Source organism: Camelus dromedarius, chromosome 24 (genome assembly GCF_036321535.1).
Source record: "Camelus dromedarius isolate mCamDro1 chromosome 24, mCamDro1.pat, whole genome shotgun sequence".
Lineage (NCBI taxonomy): Eukaryota > Metazoa > Chordata > Mammalia > Artiodactyla > Camelidae > Camelus > Camelus dromedarius.
In genome coordinates, this window is record NC_087459.1 from 20,271,700 (window position 1) to 20,291,765 (window position 20,066).

General features: G+C 47.7%; 1 long non-coding RNA gene and 1 other non-coding gene across 2 annotated transcripts in view; one reads left to right on the top strand and one right to left on the bottom strand.

Annotated features, from left to right (window-relative positions):
- Nucleotides 1-5,770: 5,770 nt before the first annotated feature.
- The window catches only part of LOC116147200 (uncharacterized), a 129,884-nt gene continuing 115,588 nt past the window's right edge, over nucleotides 5,771-20,066 (bottom strand). Inside the window, exon 5 of the long non-coding RNA XR_010377685.1 lies at nucleotides 5,771-5,869. This is a non-coding gene — a long non-coding RNA (uncharacterized LOC116147200). The remainder of the gene's footprint in view (nucleotides 5,870-20,066) is intronic.
- On the top strand, nucleotides 17,158-17,230 carry TRNAA-CGC (transfer RNA alanine (anticodon CGC)). The gene has a single exon. It is a non-coding gene; the product is annotated as a tRNA-Ala (tRNA).

A 20,066-nucleotide genomic window follows, 5' to 3' on the forward strand; every position in this document is an offset into this window, starting at 1 on the left:
CTCACCAGTCTAGAGCAGAGTGAGACCATGCATCCCCTACTGCTCTTAAAGCCAGTGAGGATCGTATTTACGTTCTTACAAGCACAGTGACATCATCATTATTGGCCGATATTGACCTTGCCCTCAGTCAAAATCTCTTAAATCCTTTTTAAGCATGCTTCGTTCTTTCTCCAGCCCTCTCGCAGCCAGCAGGTGACTCGCCGATGTTTTGAACTTAAACGGGTGCCCTTACGTTTATATCAGCCATATCTCATCCGATGGTTTTAGTGCCACATTCTATTTTGAAACACAGGCTGGTCCCCCAGGCGGCAGAAGCCCTCAGCGTACACTTTGGGAATTATACAAGGGAACCTGGACCCTCTCCTCACCCAGAAAACCCAACAATCATAACTCCTCTCTTTCAGCAAGCAAATGACTTGTAGTTTGTCACACACTGACAATGATTTTATAAAAGAGGGAAGAGAACTCATTTCCCCCGTTTTACAGATGAGAAAACTGTCTCATGTAGCATGGTTAGAGCATCTGTAAAAAAAAAAAAAAAAAAAAAAAAAAAGAGACCCTGCTAATTAGTGGCAGAACTTAGATGGATATCTATGTCTCCTGAATAATAAGTTGTTGTTCTCTTGACTACCCTGGACCTCTGCACAGACGGCATCTGAGGTCAAGTCTAGGAGAGGCAGTAGTGAGTATGTGAGTGACTTACAAATGGCTTGGAATCTCTGACTATATTCCAAAACCAAATAGGCGTGGTTCCTGGCTTGTCCAAGAACATCTACGCATCCGGGCCAGAATCCGTACAACACATCTGCCTGCACTCATCAGTCACCTTTCTTTGCCTCCCCCAAGGGTTCTACTGTCCCTTTGCCCATTGTCACTGCAGGCAACTGGTCCCTAGACTTCCAATCAACACTGCTTAACACCTTTGACTCCCAAAGAAGAGAAAGGAAAAAAAAAACACTTGAAGTTCAAAATATCTGACATCAACCATTCGGAAAGGTGACACACCACCATAATTGTTAGCAGCGTGAGCTTTAGAACAAATGCTAGATTGGGCTCCTGGTTCTTGTACCTGTTCAGCTGTGTGACTCTGGGCTAGTTACTAACCTCTCTGAGCCTTCACAGCCACATCTATAAGTAAGAAATAATAGTACTATGTCAGAGGGCTGTTGAGAGGATTCGATGATATAAAATATATCAGACACTCGTCTTAAGCTGAGCTCCCCAGAAACAGAGCCTGAGACGAGGAGAGCTCTCCAGAGAAGGGGCGTGAGGGAAGCAGCATTGGATGAGGAAGAAAGAGCAGCAAGGATGAAGGATGTGGTCTCAGCCCAAAGCTGCCTTCAGCCTGATCCTGCAGGGAGCAGGGAGCTCTGGAGCACAGAGCCAGTCCCAAATCAAGGCAAGGTGGCCGGCCTGGGTTAGTTAGTAACTGCTGCTGGCCAGGGCAGGTGTGGTGGCTGCTACTCAGCCAAGGGGACAGCTGTTAGCAGCTGGACGGTGGATGTGCAGACAGTGTACACGTTCTACAAGGCACCAACAGCATCCCCCACAAAACAGAGCCTGGCAAATCTAAGTGCTCATGTGATGGTAGTTATCATTATTATTTTAAATTGTCCTCACAAGTTTCAGGCTGAGCCAGTTTTATAGCAGAAACCATTACACATCTTAGGCATCTGTTTTGGGCTCTAAGACCTGAAGCAGTAAAGACCCGGTCTGCGGTGATAACCTAATGGCAGGAAGAAAATTTCCCTTCTCTGATCTGGAAACCAAATGCCCTGAATTGCCCAACATCAGAAACTGCAGAAAACCTTAACAGGATGTTTTGACATACATAGTTCAGGCTTCAGACAGCTGCTTCCCAGTGGAAACAGGAACTACGTAAAGAAAAAGGCAAGGTTTGGAGAGTCGAAATGACAGGATAGATCAACTTGAAAAGCTTAATGTGCAAAGCTCTGTGTGCAGAATGATTGTGCCAAGATGACAGTTTTTCAAAGATTTTCTTTGCCCTTTATAGGGTCACAGGAAACAGGGGTATTTTCCCAGAGTCATTAGGAAAATAGCCTTGTGTCATCTTCAACTATCATATCTGGGGTCCAGACTTTGGAAAACAAAGAGCTGCAAATATCGGGCTAGCCACAGGCAGGCAAGAAGAGAGACCCCAGTTGTATGCTCCCCACTGTCTCCTGTCTGTTCATCAAACATCATCTATACACTGATGACTTCTGTATCTAAGCCCTGGTTAGGACCCCTCCGATAATCGCCAAGCTCAAATACCCAAGAGTCTATTCACAACTCCACTCGGCTGTCTAACAGGCATCTCACAATCAACACGACCAAGTGGAACTCCCGATGTCCCCCCACCCCACCTGTGCTCCTCCCACAATTTCCCCATCTGTATATAGCGCAACACAATTTTCTCAATTGCTCAGGTCAAAAACACCATCTCCCTCATTCTCTTGCACAGCACATATCTAATCTCTCAGCAAATTCTGCTGGATCTCCCTTCAAAATATTCCAAGCACCTGACTCCATCTTGCTAGCCCAAACCATCATCCTCCCTCACTGGGATTCCTGCAGCAGCCTCCCTCAGTTCTCCCTGTGACTGCCCCGCTCCCTTGGGTCTGTTTCCAACACCACGACCACAGGAATGCTTTTGAACTGTGAGTCGGATCATGTCACTCCTCTTTCCAAAGTCCTTCCCATCTCACTCAGAGTAAAAGCTGGACCCCCAGCAGTGTTCCCCAGGACCAGTTTGCATGATCCCAGCCCTCATTAGTTCTCTGAACTTACCCTGTACTACTCTTTCCCCCTCCCTCCCTCCACTCCACATACACTGGACTCCGTGCTCTTCCTTGACCATGGCAGACATGCTCTGGACTCACAGCTTTTGGCCCTCCTGTCCCCTCTGCCAGGAACACCTTTATCAGAGGCCAGTGTAGCTAGCTCCCTTGGATCTTTCCCCAAATGCCACCTCCTCCATGAAGCATTCCCTTCCCATCCTACTTAAACTGCACCACCACCAGCCCCTCACCTGCAAGTCCACATTTCTGCTTTATTTATTCCTTAACACTTGTCATCACCTCAAATACTTCCACTTTACCTATTTACTCTGTTTTCTGCCTCTCCAACTAGACTGAAAGGTCCATGAAGTCCCAAAGTTTTGTCTATGTTTACTCACTGTCATATCCCCAACACTCAAAACAGTGTCTGGTAAATAACTGACACTCAATAAATATTTCCCAAATAAATGGATGAATAAATTCACTTCAATGCTTTTTGGGTAAATTGATTCCCTATTTAACAAGAGTAAATTCATTTTTAAAGGAAATGTGTATCTAGACTGCAAATGAACCAGAATTAATAGTCATACAGAGAAGTTATCCAGAAAAAGAAATACAATGAAAAGAAAACGCTGTTATTAAATCTAGCTAGATATTGTTGCCAGCTCATCTCTAAGCCTGCAGCGTAATCTCTCTTTTCTAAAAAGGGAGATCAGCAAGTGTTTAAAGACAGACTAGCACCAAAGTGAGACTGTTGTTTAACTAATCAAAAGAGTCAATAAAGAATTGAAAGATAAATAGCTTTCCAACTCTTTGATTCAATGTTAACTGTTCGTGGGTCTGTGTATCATCCCCCTACCATCCGTAAATATTGAGCATCCCACACTTCTGGAAGCAATGAAATAGATATTAATGACCTTCCATTTTCTGAGCATCAGTTCCTCCCACAATTTCCCCCCATCTATCTAGGGCAACTCAATTTTCTCAATTGCTTAGGTCAAAAACAATATCATCATCTCCCTCATTCTCTTACCTAGTACATAGCAAATCTGTCAGCAAATCCTCTTTGCTCTGCCTGCAAAATACACCTAGGATCTGACCACCTATTACTACTTGCAGTACCCCTCTTCTAAGTTGTTGGGTAGGGAGGTACCGAGAGGGGTTGCACGTGGATAGTGCCCCAAAGACATTCACAATGCAGATGAGAGATAGAACATGCATGTAATTGACATGTACATGGTGGAGGGTAGAACATTGTAAACTCTGCCAGAGACGCAGAGACCACGCGCGGTGGGACCTGTGGTTCATTAGATTAATGTTCAGCAAATACTTGTTTACACACATACACACACATCCTCATAAGAAGAACGTGCCTCTTTGCACACTGACATTAGGGGCTTGGACGTGTGGCTTGCTTTGTCCAATAAGATGTGAGCAGAATGACAGTTTGTGAATTCAGAGTCAAGGCTTTAAGAAACATTGCACATTTCAGCTGGTCCTGTGGGAGCATTCAAATTCTTTCTTGAGAAAAGTATGTCTCAGCCAGCCATTCCCCTTCCAGCCTGAAGCATGCAGGGCTGCCCCTGCTAACCTGCAGGGACATGGGCAAGAAACAAATGCTTATTTTTATGTGCTGCTGAGTGTAGGGGCTGTTTATTATGCATCATGAATGTGACCAGAGCTGATTAAGACAGAAACTGACATGAAGAAGAGGTGATTTGGACTGGAAATCAATTAGGGATATTTCCTGATCAGGGTGGCATTGCAGGTGGACTTCATAACACTCACACCATATCCAAGGCACTCTGGGTTGCGAACCAATGGGGTCTGAGAAGAAAATATCCCAGAGAAGGCTATGCCAGGGATGGGAAACACCTCTGAAAACTGCTTATGACCTCACAGCCCATAAAGGATAAGAAAGAAGGAAAAAGAAGAGAAAGCTCAAGATGTTTGTTTTTACCCTCTAAATATTTGGTTGTTTGGTGTTTGCTCTTGAGTGGTTTGTTCATTTGTGTGTCTGCCTGCCCTTGTAAGCATTAGCGTGCCCTCTTCTGTTTTCACGCCTCCCATTCATGCCTCCCAGAAGCCTGCTGCCACTCTGATCAGAGCCAGCACCACGATGTACATTCTCATATGTGTGCCCTTGGGAACTGGTAAGAATCTGTACCAATCTGAGTACCCCCAAAGACAGAGCCTGAGACAAGGACTCAACTCGGGGTGTTTGAGAGGTTTCTTTGGGAAAGCAGGAGTGAGGGAGTCAGGAGGGAGAGTGAGAAGGAAGGCCAAGTGAAATGTACCTGGAGAGCAGGTGATGCTGTGGGCACCTGGGGCTCAGTCAGTCACATTGGGGAGCCTCTGATGAACCCCATAGAATGTTCCCTGGAACTGCCGCCCCCAGAGAATGAGAGGCATTTATCCACCACCCGTCATCCTCCTTTGACTGAGGGTCTCCCCAGTGATGTGAACTCCCTTCCACCACTTCTTGGTGGCACCTGCCCTGAACTGAGGGTCCTTCCACTGAGGCAGATACAAAAGAGATACAAAAAAGCATCGGAAGCTTGACGCAGGACGCTGTCCACCCTCCCAGTGCTGAAATCAGATGCGCAGAGGGGATATGGCTCGGCGCAGCACACTTGTCTGCTACAGCTGGGAGAGGGGAGGGGGCATTTCAGCAGAGGCCAACCACACATGCCTCAGATTCAACACATTCCAGGCTAGGTCATCATCCCCTCTCCAAAACCCTGCTCTTTGCCCCAAATTTCTAAGCTCAGGGAATGGCCCACCACCTACTCCACTTTTGACACTTCAGAGGTATCATCCATTTCTCCCCCTCCCCTACCTTTCAAATCAAAACATGGACTCTGAGTCAGAGCCAGAATATTCCCCAACCACCATCACCACCACTCCGACAGTCACCCTCCCCCATTACCCTGCTGTGTTTTCTCACAGCACCATCATGCTTCCAAATGTGCTTGCTTACTCACTACTAATGTGTCTGTCGTCTGCTTCCATGCCTGGGATGCAAGCTCCAGAAAGTAAGACCTTCTCTTCCTGGTTCACCCCTGTATCTCCAGTGCCCAGGACGGTATCTGGTAAGAGATTGTCACTAGGTAAGTGTCTGTTGAGTGAACAGGTAGCTCATGGGGAAGGGAGTCCAAAGGCTCATCTGGTTTCATCAAGGCAAAGGTCAGTTCACCATCACCATGTCTGTCCCCTTCAAGCTGGCCCCAAATATATGTGGCATACGTGAAGCATTATGCACAAACCCACCCCCTGGACAAGGAGGAAGGCTACAGGAAGTAAACAATTTTATGTAGAGCATCCAAGTTGGAAAAAAAAAGTCTGTTGGATCTTTGAGGTTCAACATACCAGTTGTAATTTTTTTCAGCCGTACAATTTTGCATTTCAGTGAATGGCAGGGGAGTTGCCAACAGCCAGCAATCCTCTACCCAGCCCTACCTGGGCCCCCCACCTACTCCCCCTCCTCTTCAGAGCTGTGGCCTCCCTATCTCGCCCACCAGCTCCTCAAGGACGCTCACTATCAATACCAGACCCGGAGGGGGACATTTCTCTTGCTGGTGTACCAGAATTTCCTTCCTGAGAGGAGAACACAAAGATTAACTAGGTGAGGAATTTTTCCCTTGGCTCTGAAGCTTGGCACATTTGTCTGATCCAGCACATATTCTCCTGGAGACAGGCTAAATTAAAATACTAATGGACTGCTGTATTTAAAATATATTTACCAATGATTAACAGCTCGGTAGGTGATGTATGTTTCAATAATTTCTTATTACAACATGGGGAAATCTCAATAAATATTCTCAGGGTAATTAGCGGGTGTTTATTTAACATTCAGCTATGTTTTCCTGCACACCCAGAAGTGTGTCATTGTGCCAGCCAGACCCCTCCCTCATACAGAGAGGGACCCAGCACTCGGGAAATAGCCCTCCCACAGAGATATTTGGTTTGGGCCACATTATTGCTGAATAAGTTTCAGGTGATTTGTTGCTAGCTTTAAAAAGAGAATGTACATAGAAGTTTTCACTTGCAGCTTCTCTGACACTTCTGAAAATCTGGTAACACCCAGCTTTCCCCCAGAGCCACCCTCAGTGGAGACTAAGTCACAGCTATCCACTGTACCAGAGTGATTATTTAAAGATCAGCCTAGGCCCCACAGGTATTTAAGTTTGCAACTCTGACATGCTCTGACCAGTCTTGCATTGGACCACCTCAAGGATGATGCTCAAACACTGCACAAATGCCACAGGCAGAGTTGTTAGCAAAGGAACAGGTAGAGGGGACCACTGCTCAGACTTCTGGGACACTGGCCAGCTGGACCAGGCCACCCATGTGCGGCCACACCCTGGAGCCTCTCTTCCCTTGACCCCCAAACCAAGTAGGGTAGAGAACACTGGTTGGTATACAGTCTAGACTCAAAGCCATGAGAGTCTGGCTCAAAACACAGTGCCCTTAACCACCACTGATCTATTGTCTGGGCAGCTGGAGTGAGCGTAGGTAGGTGCCTACCTCACTTCTACATGCACACACATACACACACATACACACACACACATATACACACACACATCCCAAGCCCAGATTTTGTCCAGGATAGCAATGTGTTCAGCTAAAACATTAATCTCACCACCTCCTTTGCACATAAAAGTACCAACATGGCCCAGTTCCGACCAAAGGTTTCTAAGCACGAATCCCTAGAGAAAGGCTTCCTTCCCCTGCAGGCAGTGTCTTCCTAGGAAAAACCCTTGGCCCAACTTCCCAGCCTGATCCAGAAACTTCCATGCAATCCTCTCACTCTTTTTGTCCATCAAAGTTGAGAACCCAGAGGAGTACAGAGCCATAGAGGAGACAGAACATGGGTCCCCAAAAGACCCCAAGGAGCAGAGCCCCTGCGCCGGCCCATACTGGACCACGATGTGAGTAAGAAATCTTTTTGTCGCATTAAAGCCACTGACATTTGGGGATTGCCTATTACCATAATCAGCCTATCCTGTTGAACATACCCATTTATCTCTCTTATCAAAAGCCAGGAGGGTGGACAGTGTTTTGAAGACCTTCCCCTTAGTCCTAATGCTGATCCCCACTGGTGCAGGCTCCTAGGGTGGGGAAGCCATCCTCTCTCTGCCCCTTGAATAGGGCTCCCCCAAGGGCCCACCAAAAGGAGGGATGAAGCTCTCTTCCAAGCCAGAAGCGTTCGCCTCGGGTCAGCCTTCCTAGTGGGTCCAGTCCTGGCCAACTCTGGTCAGGGCCCTGGGAGGGAGGCAGAAATTCTGACCCTGCTTCTCTCAGCCTCATACTGCAGAGTCCTGATCTCATCTCTAACCCAAAGGCTGCCCTGAGGCTCCCTCCTTTGGGTCCTAGTTCCTGACTGTGACCCCATTCCTCCTTCAGCCAAGGAGGGAATCACCATCAAATCTCACAAGAACGGAGCAAAACCAGCAGCTCTGCTATGGACCCCATGATCAGCTGGTGCCCCGCTGACAATCTGGGCTCCTCCCTGTGCGCACAGCTGACTTTTCCCAGCCTTGTCACTCCCAGGGAAATAAATACGCTCAGGTGCACTTTCCATGAGCATCAGTACTGACCCAAGGGTGGATGCTTCAAACTTGGATGAGCCACTTCATCTCCTTCCGTGGAAATCCCTTGGGTGAGCTCCCTTCAGGGCAGATGGCCAGTGGTCCTCCCCATTGAGCCCCACCCTGAGGGGCTCAGAACTGTGGCCAAAGAGATGGTTTCCAAAGAGCTGGAAATGCCCGGCCAGGGAAGTCTGCCCTCTGCACTACCCATGTCATCATCCCAATCCAATGTGACCGCCCCTCCCTTCTTACATGCAGATCAGCTCTCTGGGCAGTGCCTCAGGGGGAGCAGAATGAGAGGGAAGCTAGAAGGACTCTGGTTGTTGATGGTGGCCCAGAGAGGAAGCAAAGACAGTCCAGGTTGTCATTCCAAAGATGAGGGGAGTGCCGTCCAGGGAATGTCCTGGAATGTAAATCCAGTGGACTGGAGGACGGTGCTACATCCTCAGTCCATCAACCCTGCCCCATGCTGTGGAGCTCCCATCCGGTACTAATTGCCCCAGCCCATCTCAAACTCCACGCCTCTCCCAACCTATCTGTGCCCTTGGGAAGAGACTCCATAATAACTTTTGTTGGTCCCTACTCAGATTCTGTCCTCAGGGAAAAATGGCCAATGGTGGCATCACCTTACCCCTCAGGCCTGACTTTCAGTCTTATTCCTCAGTACTTCACTGCTCTCCTTACCTGCTTTTAATTACTCCGGAAAACATCCCACCCCCTGCCCAGCCCAGCCCGGGACTTCGCTATACAGCCTTTCTCTGTCTCTCTGTCCCTGGCTTTCTCTCTGCCTCTGTCTCTCCCTCTTTATCTCTCTCTCTCTAGCTCTTAGCTCTCCCAAACCTGTCTCCCTCTAGTCCTTCTCTTCATGTCACTTTGAATATCGTTATTTCTCTAGATCCCTGCCCCACCCCCACCCACCCTCCCTCCCTCATCACTCAAAATCCCATCTCGGGGAGTGAGGGGGGTGGAGGCCAGCAGGACGAGCAGCCCGAGCAGAAGGCAGTGTTTGATTTCTCTGCAGAAGGGCTGTAAATTCCCTCTGCCACTCTCTGCCAGAAGAGACCTGTCTCACTGCGTCTCAGCGGCTGGCGGTGAGGACAAGAAGCGCAGACCTGGGGAGGCAGGAAGCCCTGACCCAGGGCTGGGGCTGGAGGAGAGTGAGTGCAGGCTCAGGGGCCTCTCTTAGGTCTGCTCGTATCAAAACCACACATCTCTTCTCTTCAGCAACTTCTGCTGAGCTTCGCCCAACCACCAGTAAATGGTGTTCTTGTGGCTTGTGGGGCACTGAAGCACATGCAAGTCCAATTGTGGACCCTAAAGAATCCCCCACACACACAAAGGGCTCTAGCTGTTACTTTCACTTCTAATCGCCCTCTGGGTCTCTCTCCACATTTCTGGGTCTCATGATGGTCTCCAGCCCTCGTTAGCATTGCTGTTTACACACTTAAAACCCAATTTCACTGTAATTTCTCCGACCCTTGGTAGCGTTGACAGATTTGGCCAATGGACAAACTTTATGCAGCCTGCAGTATTTTTAAATCATTTTAATTAATTGCCAACTCTTAGAAATTAGAAAATTCCATGTTAAAATTTACTTTTCAGGGTTCTGTTTCAGTGTAGTCAGCCCACACAGAGAGTCTGTCACCCTACAAAGGAGAAGACTGCAAATAACCTACAAAGTCATTTTTCCCAAACCCATCAGAGAGCTGAGGTTACCCAGCATCCACACAGCTTGAAATCTAAGGGGAGAGAGGCCACTCCAAAGCAAGTCAGGACAGGAAATCTGGCTCGAGAGGACAGGGCAGACCCCATTCCGATGAGACGGAAAAACTCAGCTCAAGTTTAGAGGCCCACTCAAGGTCAAATGCAGCCTCGAGACCCTCAGGACTCCCTGGGAGCCCCACTCAAGAGTCCAGCCTCACTGGTGGGCTCTTCCCTACCAGCCTTCACGGGCTCACAGGAAGGACAGCAGGAAAGCAGCCAGAAAGGGCAGCCTTGTTCTCAGCAGTGCAGGCTTGGGGAAGGGACCCGGTGTCCCTACGAGAAACGCTGGAAACCCACTACGCTCCCCACCATCCGTGTTCAGATCCTCTTCTCATATGGAGAAAACCCTGCTGTTCCCCAGGCTCAGGTGAGGAGCTGCTGTCCTCTGCTGGGGAGGGAAGCAAAGAATAAACCTTCTACCTAAGAGGGATGCGCAGGAAATAGCAGTGCACTGTCGGCCGGAATCGCACCACAGCAAGAACTCCAGTTAGAACCGCCTCCACCTCTGGAATCCCTCTCAAGTCCTGGCCATCACAAAGCACCTGCCCCCACCCCTTGCTCAGCCCCACTCAGCGTTCCTCAAACCTCCAACATTCCACCTTTATGCCACTCATCACAGGACTACTTGCTAACTGCCATGACAACCCTAAAATATCGGCGGGGGCGTGACACAATCAAACATTTGTATCTTCTTCATGTCAGTCTGATGCAGGTGCAGAGCTTGCTCAGAATCAAACACCTGTAAGAGGCAGAGGTGGGATCAGCCCACACAGCCTGGCCCAGCATTCCTGCCCTGGTCGCTACAGTAGGATCAACTGCTGGTAAGGTTTGTGTTTGCTTTGGAGGTCTACCAGCACACGTGACCACACACGACGGGGATGCCCAATGAGCCCCCAGATGGATGTGGCATCCCCTACCCCAGGACAAGGAAATGTCCTATTTTCCTTCAAGCTTTCCAATCATGGAGCACAAGTCAAAGTTTTCCGACGCCTGAGAAATAAGACTTGGATGAGGGCTTTTGATCAGACAGATAACGCCAAAGACCATGAGCAGAAGTCTCAGCTCTGGACAAGTTCAAGGCTGCATCAGATGAGGAGATCAGGGCCCCAGCTGACGCTGTCAGGGGCTACAATGACCCTCCTGTGGAGTTCCTGCCTCTCCACTCTGCTCTGTCCTTGAGTAAGCAAATATTTTTGAGTGGCTAAGCTAATCGGCATAAGCACATAGCAGGTGCTCAACAGATACTTACAGAAAAGAATTTTACTATTGGAAAAAGAGAAAATAAATGAATAAATGAACAAAGGATCTGCGTACGGGATCCGTAATTTGTCTTTTCTCCTCCGTAAACTTGCACTTGAGCTGGGCGGAAGGTGTCTCCAACGCCAGACAGCGTCATTGGCCCCCTCAAACAGCTTCAAGAACATCTTTGCTCCTTGGCCATGTCTAGGTGGTCTCAGTTAAGGGGGGTCTAACGAAATGAAAGGAATTCACCAAATCGGATGGATGTGGGTGACAGGTTAGCAGCTGTGACAACCATCAGAACAAATAACAGGCAGGAAAGTGTTGGGGTAAGTCTGGGTAGGACCATGAATTCGGTAACCAGATGCTTGAGTGTGAATCCTAACTGAGGGTACGTTCCGATCCAGTCTTTCATTCCTCATTTGTAAAGTGGAGGAATAACAGCGTCTACCTCATGATGTCACCATAAGGATTAGGCGAGTTAATGTTAAATGTGAGTTAGTTGTTTAGAACTGTACCTGGCTCAGAAGAAATTTTACGGAAGCGTTTTCTGCCATCATTATTGAATAACACTTATGCCAGGGAATCACCCAACATTACTTCAAGCCGTAGCTCTCAGAAACCAAATCCATTTCTTGAATCCCAGCAATCAAGAAGATTTATCAAAGCTCTGACTTCAGAAAACCTAAATGAGGACAACTCTTCAGGTGCCACAAATGGCTTCAACTTCCACCACATCTCCTGCTTTCAGGAGCCAAGGATACAGTCATCAGAGAAGGTAGGAGAAACATTGAGAAACCAGCCCAAAAAGGTCAACTCCTGGGCAGTCTAGACAAACATCTCAATTTTCCTGGCACCCAGGAATCGACTTCCCTGTCTTCATCCCAACAGCCCTGAGGGTCCCGTCTTGATCCCTCTGCTGCAGCCCTTGAATGACAGATACACTTCATGAGCCTTCTAGAACTTCAGAGAGAGCTGCCCTGAAAATCTAAAGTGCTGAGATCAATGCCTTTTAGGATTCCCTAGGGAGAGTATTCTGGGTCCCCAGGAGGTCAGTGCCCCTTTCCCATCTGCCGTGGCGATGCCCTCTCCTACCCCGTGCCTTCTCCATTAACCCAGAGCCCTGAGTTGGTTAAACAGCTGCGGCCCCTGTGAGACTCAGAGATGCAAAGGCCATTTGTCTGGCTGCATGGGGCTGAGAATCTGAGAGAGGCAAATGTCAGGCCAGATCAATAAAGCTCTGAATGGATTGGAGAAATGAGGTTTGAGCTTCGGAGTACCTGCTTAGCCGAGGCCCTGGAGAAGGCGATGGATAATAGGTGGTGAGTGCCTCAGTCAGCATGCATGGCAGCCCCCAGCGAGAGGGCGGGGAAGCCAGACTCCAAAGAAAGATCTAGAGTGGGAGAAGAAAGGCCCGGGTTCCAGTCTGAGGCCACCAATAATTCACCATACGAGCTGCTCTCTGGGCAGCATAAAGAAGTCCGGCTCTGGGACCAAAGTTCCAGGTTCAAACCCTGGCTCTACTCCTCACCAACAGTGTGACACTGGGAAAATGACTCAGCCTCTCTGATTTTCAATTTCCTCATCTGAAAAGTGGGGTTAACACTAGCACTCACAGGGGTGGGTACAGCTCAGTGGTAGAGTGCCTGCTTAGCATGCACTCCTGGGTTCAATCCCCAGAACCTCCATTTAAAAATAAATAAATAAGTAAACCTAATTACCTCCCCCAACTAAAAAAGAAAAATATTTTTTAATTTTAAATAAAAAAAAAACCTTTAAAAAGATTTTTTTAAAGAGTACAAAACAAAACAAAACAAAACAAAAAATAGTATTCACATCATTGGATTGAGCAAGCTTTAAGTAAAATCAATTCATGTAAAGCTTTTAGAAGAGCCCCCGTTGCATGGTAAGCATTACTAACATTAGCTCATGTTACTGAAAACAATGAGAAAGGAGGAGGATTGTTCTGGAACAGAGATGGCCAGCACTGTGGAGGGCCATTCCTGTGCCTTTTCTTCTGTGAGTCAAGGTAAATACCACAGAACGGCTTCTCATCACCAGTCATCTCCTTCACCCAGTACTCAACAGAGAAACAGCCATCTGAACCAAAGCTAGGAGAAAACTCGGCTGTCTTGCACTCATTGAGGAAAAGCACAGTGTACACAAAATAACAGGCTTTGTACTTCACAAGCAATTTGATACACTCTTCCAAAATTTTGGCTCTCCATTATTTCCTCCTTACGTTCTGGCTTCGGAACCTAAGCTCCACATACAAAGCAGTTGTCCAGGTTTCACTCACCTGCCTACTCTGGAATGTCAGCTACCTGGAATGTTAGGTGGAGGGTGATGTTAAGACTCAGTGACGAGGAGTTCTGAGATCGACTGGCAATGTCTGGCACGGGCAGTGGTGGAACAGGTGCCATGTGATGTCTCCCTGGTCAAGTTAACTTCCCAAGGGCTTCCACTTCTGAAAATCTAGGCGCTTATGAAACTCACCAGTGGGACGAAGGGTAAAGATGCAGGAGCAGAGAAACAGCAAACTAAGGGTCTGTTTGTTTGTTTTTTTTAATAGACCTTATTTTTTTAGAGCAGTTTCAGGTTTACAGCAGAATTGAGCAGAAAATAGAGAGTTCCCACAGAAAATACAGAGGGCTATGTGGGAACATATATACCCCCCTACCTAAGGGTCTGATTTTAAGCAGCAAGGTCCATCTGATAGAGCCACCTCTATGCCTAGGATCTGGTGCCTTCTCCCACGGCCGCAGAGACCCAAGAAATCACCTAAACACAGAGAAAGAGTTCTGCCAACTAACATGCTGTGTGATCTCAAGCAAGCCCCTTCCTCCCCAAGTTTCCACAGCTGTAAAATGAGGTAGATCAACCTTGAAATTTAAGGAATGGGTCAGATGTTAATGCTATTATGTATGCTTGACCTCACTTCTGATGCCACAGATTGGGGCAATACCGCCCTGACGTGGGAGCCAAACGTCTGCAAGGGATATGAGAACAGGGATAACACCGTTAGCTTCACTGGCATATAGACATCCAAGCTCTAGATTTGCCTGTCCAGTTACCTACTGGAATTTCTTGGATTTCTCAGAGGCATCTACAATACAATATGTCCAAAATGAAGTTCATATTCACACCCTGCACCAAAACCACTCCTACCGCACATCAGTAAAGGCAGCCCTCTTCCACCAAGATAAGATGCTCAATTGAAAACCCTTGGAAGAATCTTCGATCCCTCCCTTTTCCCCATCAACAAACCCTCTTGAGTCTACCTCCAAGTACCTCCTGAAGCCATCCACTTAGCCCCCTCTCTGCTACCGGCATCCTAATTCAGGCCATTGTCATCTCTCCACGGACAATTGCAGTGGTCTCCTAATGGTCTCTCTAACTTGTCTTCCTACAATCAATTCTCTGCACAGCACCCAGAATGGTCTTACTCAGATCATGTCACCCTCCTGTTTAAAATCCTCCAGTGAATTCAACTACACTTAGGATAAAACTTAAATTTTTTGCTATGGACTGCAGAAACCATGTGTGAGCTGGTCCCAGCCTGTCCTCTGTCCTCACCTTGTCCCATGTTTCCATGAGCTCCCCAAGCTCTAGCTACATCGATCTTTGATGCTGGAACAAGCCATGGTAGACTATAACACGGGCGGCTCCCAGCGCACCACACCTCCTGGAATACAAGCCCTTGGGTGGTCTCTCCCTACACTGATTTTCTGCCATGTGACTTGCTTTGGCCAATGGGACAATGGAATTTCAGCAAAGCTAAAGTTTAATAATTGCTGGCACACAGGGCTTGACCTCATGGAAATATTCAATTTTGAATGTTGTTTGCCATGTTATTAAGCCAGTAGAGATTCCTGGAGAAAGAGAGGACCTGGGTGTAAGAACTGATGCCAACAGCCAGCATCAACCTCCAACCACGTGAACAAGCCTTCTTGGATGATCCAGCCCTGCCCAGTGGCCTCAGACAACACCACGGGAGTAAAAGAATAATTCAGCTGAGTCCCACCCAAGTTAATGACCCACAAATCATGGGAAATGACAAATTATTATTGTTTTAAACCACAAAGTTTTGGGGCGGTGTGTTACACAGCAGTAGGTAACTGCAGTACAGGCCAAGCAAGGCCACGCCTCTGAGCCTTTGCAATTGCCTAGAATTGTATGCTAACAAGAATCTCCTGGCTTATTCCTCGTTACACTGGTTCCAGCTACAATGTCACCTCCTCCGAGAGGTCTTCCCTGATCACATTACGTAAAGTAGCACACACACACACACAAGGCCTCATGGCACTCTGCGTTAGTATCCTCAAAGCACCAATCACTGTCTAAAGTGGGCGTGTTCATTGCCTAGCTCTTGCCAAACCCACACGGAGGTTCTGCAGAGGCAGGAATAGTTTGGTCTTGTCCGTTACCATCAACAAATATTTGTTGAATAAATAAATGTGACAGTTCCCAGAGCACACGTTTAAAGTAGCAAATGTTTTCTTACCAGTCGCAAGAGAGAACAAGATTCCTTCCTCTCAAGCTAAAATCAGAGAGCTGTCCAGGACTGCTCAGATAAGCCAACCTGGACATGGGGACCAGCGAGCGAGTCTTGCTCCAGGGGGCTGATAAACTATCAGCTGGCACAGTGAATGGAAAGGCAATTCAGGTCCTCACCAGCAGTTGCCATGGATGGGCAGGAACAGATGGCCAAAGCCTAGGAATTGACCATGGACTTGGCTCTTTTTCTATGCTAAATACTTCAGCGATAAGGGGCCTTTTCAGCCCTCCAGCCTCTGTCAATCCTTCCGCTTTTCTCCTCATCTCCACCTGGGAAACTTCTACCCACAATTTCTAGACCCAGCACAGAGTCCTCTCCTCTGGGGAACAGCCAACGCTTTCATGTTGTAGAAAGTGGTTCCCAAGTGCAGCCCCCAGACCAGCGGCGCCAGCACCACACAGGACCTTGAGAGGGACACAGATTCTCCAGCCCCACCCCAGACCTCCTGAATCAGAGGGGCGAGCAATCTGCACTTTAACAAGCTTTTCCAGAGACTCTCAGGCATGCTGATGTTTGAGGATCTTTACTGTCAAAGGAACACATTATAACTCAACCACTCTCCTGGGTTCAAATTCCAGCTTGTTCTAATTATCAGCAGTGAGACTCTGGGCATGTGGCTTAATCTCCTGAGCCTCAGTTTCCTCATCTGTGTATGAGGGTCATATCCACATCCTGGTTAACTCCTCCTTGACCTCTCTGTCTACAACTAACAAAGTCTCTCACAGCACCAGGTACCACTTTTTCAAAATGATGGCAATTTTACATTTCTTCATGCGTTTTTTAATTTAACTTCTGCCTTCCCTGCACTGGACTGCAGAATTTATGTCTTTGCTCGTGGACAGCCTCCTCTGTGTCTATCTGGTGCCTGGCACATGGCAGGTGTTTAATGAATACTTGTTGGATGAATGAATGAATGAATGAATGAATCTGAATATACTATACTCACATTAATCTACTAACAGTTTCATCAATGTCCAACTAACCCCACCACATGGAACACACTCCTTCCTCACTTGCCCTTCTCCTGACTAATGTCAACCCAGGCCCCTCACTGGAAGCTTCAGGGAATAGTGTTTAAAAATGTGGAGGATCCAGGGGGAGGGTGTAGCTCAAGTGGTAGAGCACCTGCATAGCATGCATGAGGTTCTGGGTTCAATCCTCAGTCCCTCCACTAAGAAAATAAATAAATAAATCTAATTCCCATCCCCCCAAAAAAGTGGGGGGAGGGTATAGCTCAGTGGTAGAGCACGTGCCTCGCATGCATGAGGTCCTGGGTTCAATCCCCAATACCTCCCTCAAAAAGTATAAATAAATAAATAAATCTAATTATCTCCCCCCACCAAAAAAAAAAAAAAACTAAAAAAAATTAAAAAAAAAAAGATTTTAGAAATGTGGAAGATCCAGACTTCCTACCCAGTTCTGTCACTTTCTCAATCTATGACCTTGAGTCTATGTATGACTTCACTGTGCCTTAGTTTCCCCATCTGTAAAATGGGGATGATAATACTAATAGTAGTACCTTCCCCATGAAGCTGTGATTCTGAGAATTCCATGAATAAATATGGGAATAGCACCGGTCCTCACACTTGGCCACATGTTGGAAACACTGGGAATCTTTTAAAAATATACTGATGCCTGAGTCCCATCCTCAGAGACTCTGATTTAGGTGACCTGAGGATAGGTCTAGGTACTGGGATTTTTTAATTCTCTCCAAGTGATACTAATACGCAGCAAAGTTTGAGAACCATTAGTGCCAAGTGCTTGAAACAGTACCTGGCACTTAGAAAGCACAAGGCAAGTACTGGCTACTTGTGTGTTTGAAGTAACACCACACATTTCACTTCCTGTAGCCTGAGTGCCAAGACCAGGTAGGTGCCTCTCGTTCACTTCTCCCACCCTGGGCTTCCTCCATAGCAACACTCATCACACGACATTGAAATTGTCCAGTTACTTGTCCATCTTCTGCACTAGACCATGAGCTAGGTCCCCACATGTGGAACAAGGCTGGGTGTAGAGTAATTCTCAAAAACAAAATTGGCTGAACAATTGGATGATCTCCTTGGATGATCTCAGCCAGACCCATGGCTTTCTGCACTGTCTGTTCACCTGACATCCCCAGCCTCCCCACTGAACTCAGACTCCAGCACCCAGCTGGCTTCTCAGCATCACGATGGGTGACTGTCCATTCCAAACCAAACAGGACCCAAACTAAACCTTATTTCCTCCTCCCAACTTGACTTCTCACTCCTTCGCTCTAGCAGTTTTTCAAACCGAACATCTTGGAGTCACCCTTACCTCCTCTGGTTCTCACACCCTACATCCAATTCATGAGCAAATCACATCAGCTCTACCTGCAAGCCGTGTCCAGGATCCAATCACCACTACCGCTCCCATCACAGAGTGGCCCAAACCACCATCATCTCTCATCCAAAAGAGTGTGGTATTTCTGTCTCCACTCTTGTCCCTCAACAGCCCATGACAGCACAGGAACCAGAGAAATCTACCAGACAACATGAATAAGACCTGAAATTCCTCTGCTCAGAACTCTCCAATGGATCCCAATCTCACTCAAATCAAAATCTGAAGTCCTACTCCAGCCTAACACTTCCTGCACAAGAGCCCCCAGTTCCCTCTCTGATCTCGTCCCCTACCGCTCTCCCATTCACTCACTCTGCTATGGCCACGCTGGCTTTCTTACTGCCCTTCAACACCATAGGGCCACCTGTGCTCAGGGCCTTTGCACATGCTGTTTCTTTTTTTTTTTTTTAACATTTTTATTGATTTATAATCATTTTACAATGTTGTGTCAAATGCACATGCTATTTCTTCTGCCTGTCACTCTCTTCCTCAAATATCTGCTTGATGTGTTCCCTCCTTCCTTTCTTGTCTTTGCCTAAATGTTACAAGGAGGCCTTCCCTGACCGCCCTGTCTAAAGTAGCCCCCCAACCCCTATGCCTCACCATCCCTATCGCTCTGCAGCACATTTTTCATAGTACTCAGCGCCATCTGGCAAAATGTCTATTCCTGATTAATCTGCCTCCTCACATACCCCACACTAAAAAGTAAACTCTACAAGAATAAGAATATGGTCTATCTGGTCCACTTCCGCACTCCCAGGGCTGAACACAGGGGCTGGCACCCAGGAGGTGCTCCACAGACATTGAATGGCAGCATCTTTTCATGAGCCTGGTCAGCTCACGTTAACTGGATGGAAATTCACCCGGCTGGAGGGAGTATCACTTAGGCATTGCCAACTCCGTGGAAATAGCAATTGGGCGCTAACTCCCCACCTCCCTGAGTGGTATCCAGCTTCTGCGGGTGGGGGAACATTTCTCAGGAGATATATAGAATGTCTATGGTAGGAAAAAAGGCCTGGCATTTCGTGGCTTTTTCAAAATATTTTCAATAGCAATTTGAAGGCTGTTTGGCTCATCTGACATCTGTCTTCATTTGGCATGGGAAATTGCTGAAAGACATGGAGGGGAGGCACCGCTTATAAATGCTGGGTGGTGACAGAAGAGACCTCTCACGGGAATCTATCACACAGGGCAACCATGGCTGCTCGGTTCTATGAAATCTGCCCCGACTCTGCTTTGATTTATTCAGCCAGGATGCCCCCTGATAGCTTGATTCATCTGAAGAATAATTATCCACTGTGTTATAAATGCCACTCCCTTGTCCCTGGCAAGCTGGCGTCAGGGAGGTTAAACTAGTGACAAGCGATAAAGCATGTCTGATCGTTGCTCTCATCCTGGGGCGGGGGGTGGCCGGCTGGGGGGCAGGTCACTGGGACCCGGGCATGTGAGTAGGAGTCAGCAGTGTTTGCCTGTATTACTAAATGGGTTGCTTCTCCTATGCCTGGCATCTCTGAGATGCAGGCTGCCCTCCCGATCTGTACCTCCCTAGAATGACACTTGCCAGGGCTGTGCTCAAATCAGCACCCGTAGCACAAGCACATGCAGGGGGGAGGGGGGTTTGCAGGTCACTGTCTCAGGGTTTGTCTCTCCAGAGTCACTCCACCCTTCTCTACCTTCCCTGTGTCCCAGGAGTCCAACTGCTATGGTTTGCATCATCAGTTAGCTCCCTTGCTCTCTAGTTCAGCCTGGGTTTGGCTGATGGGAGGTGCTAAG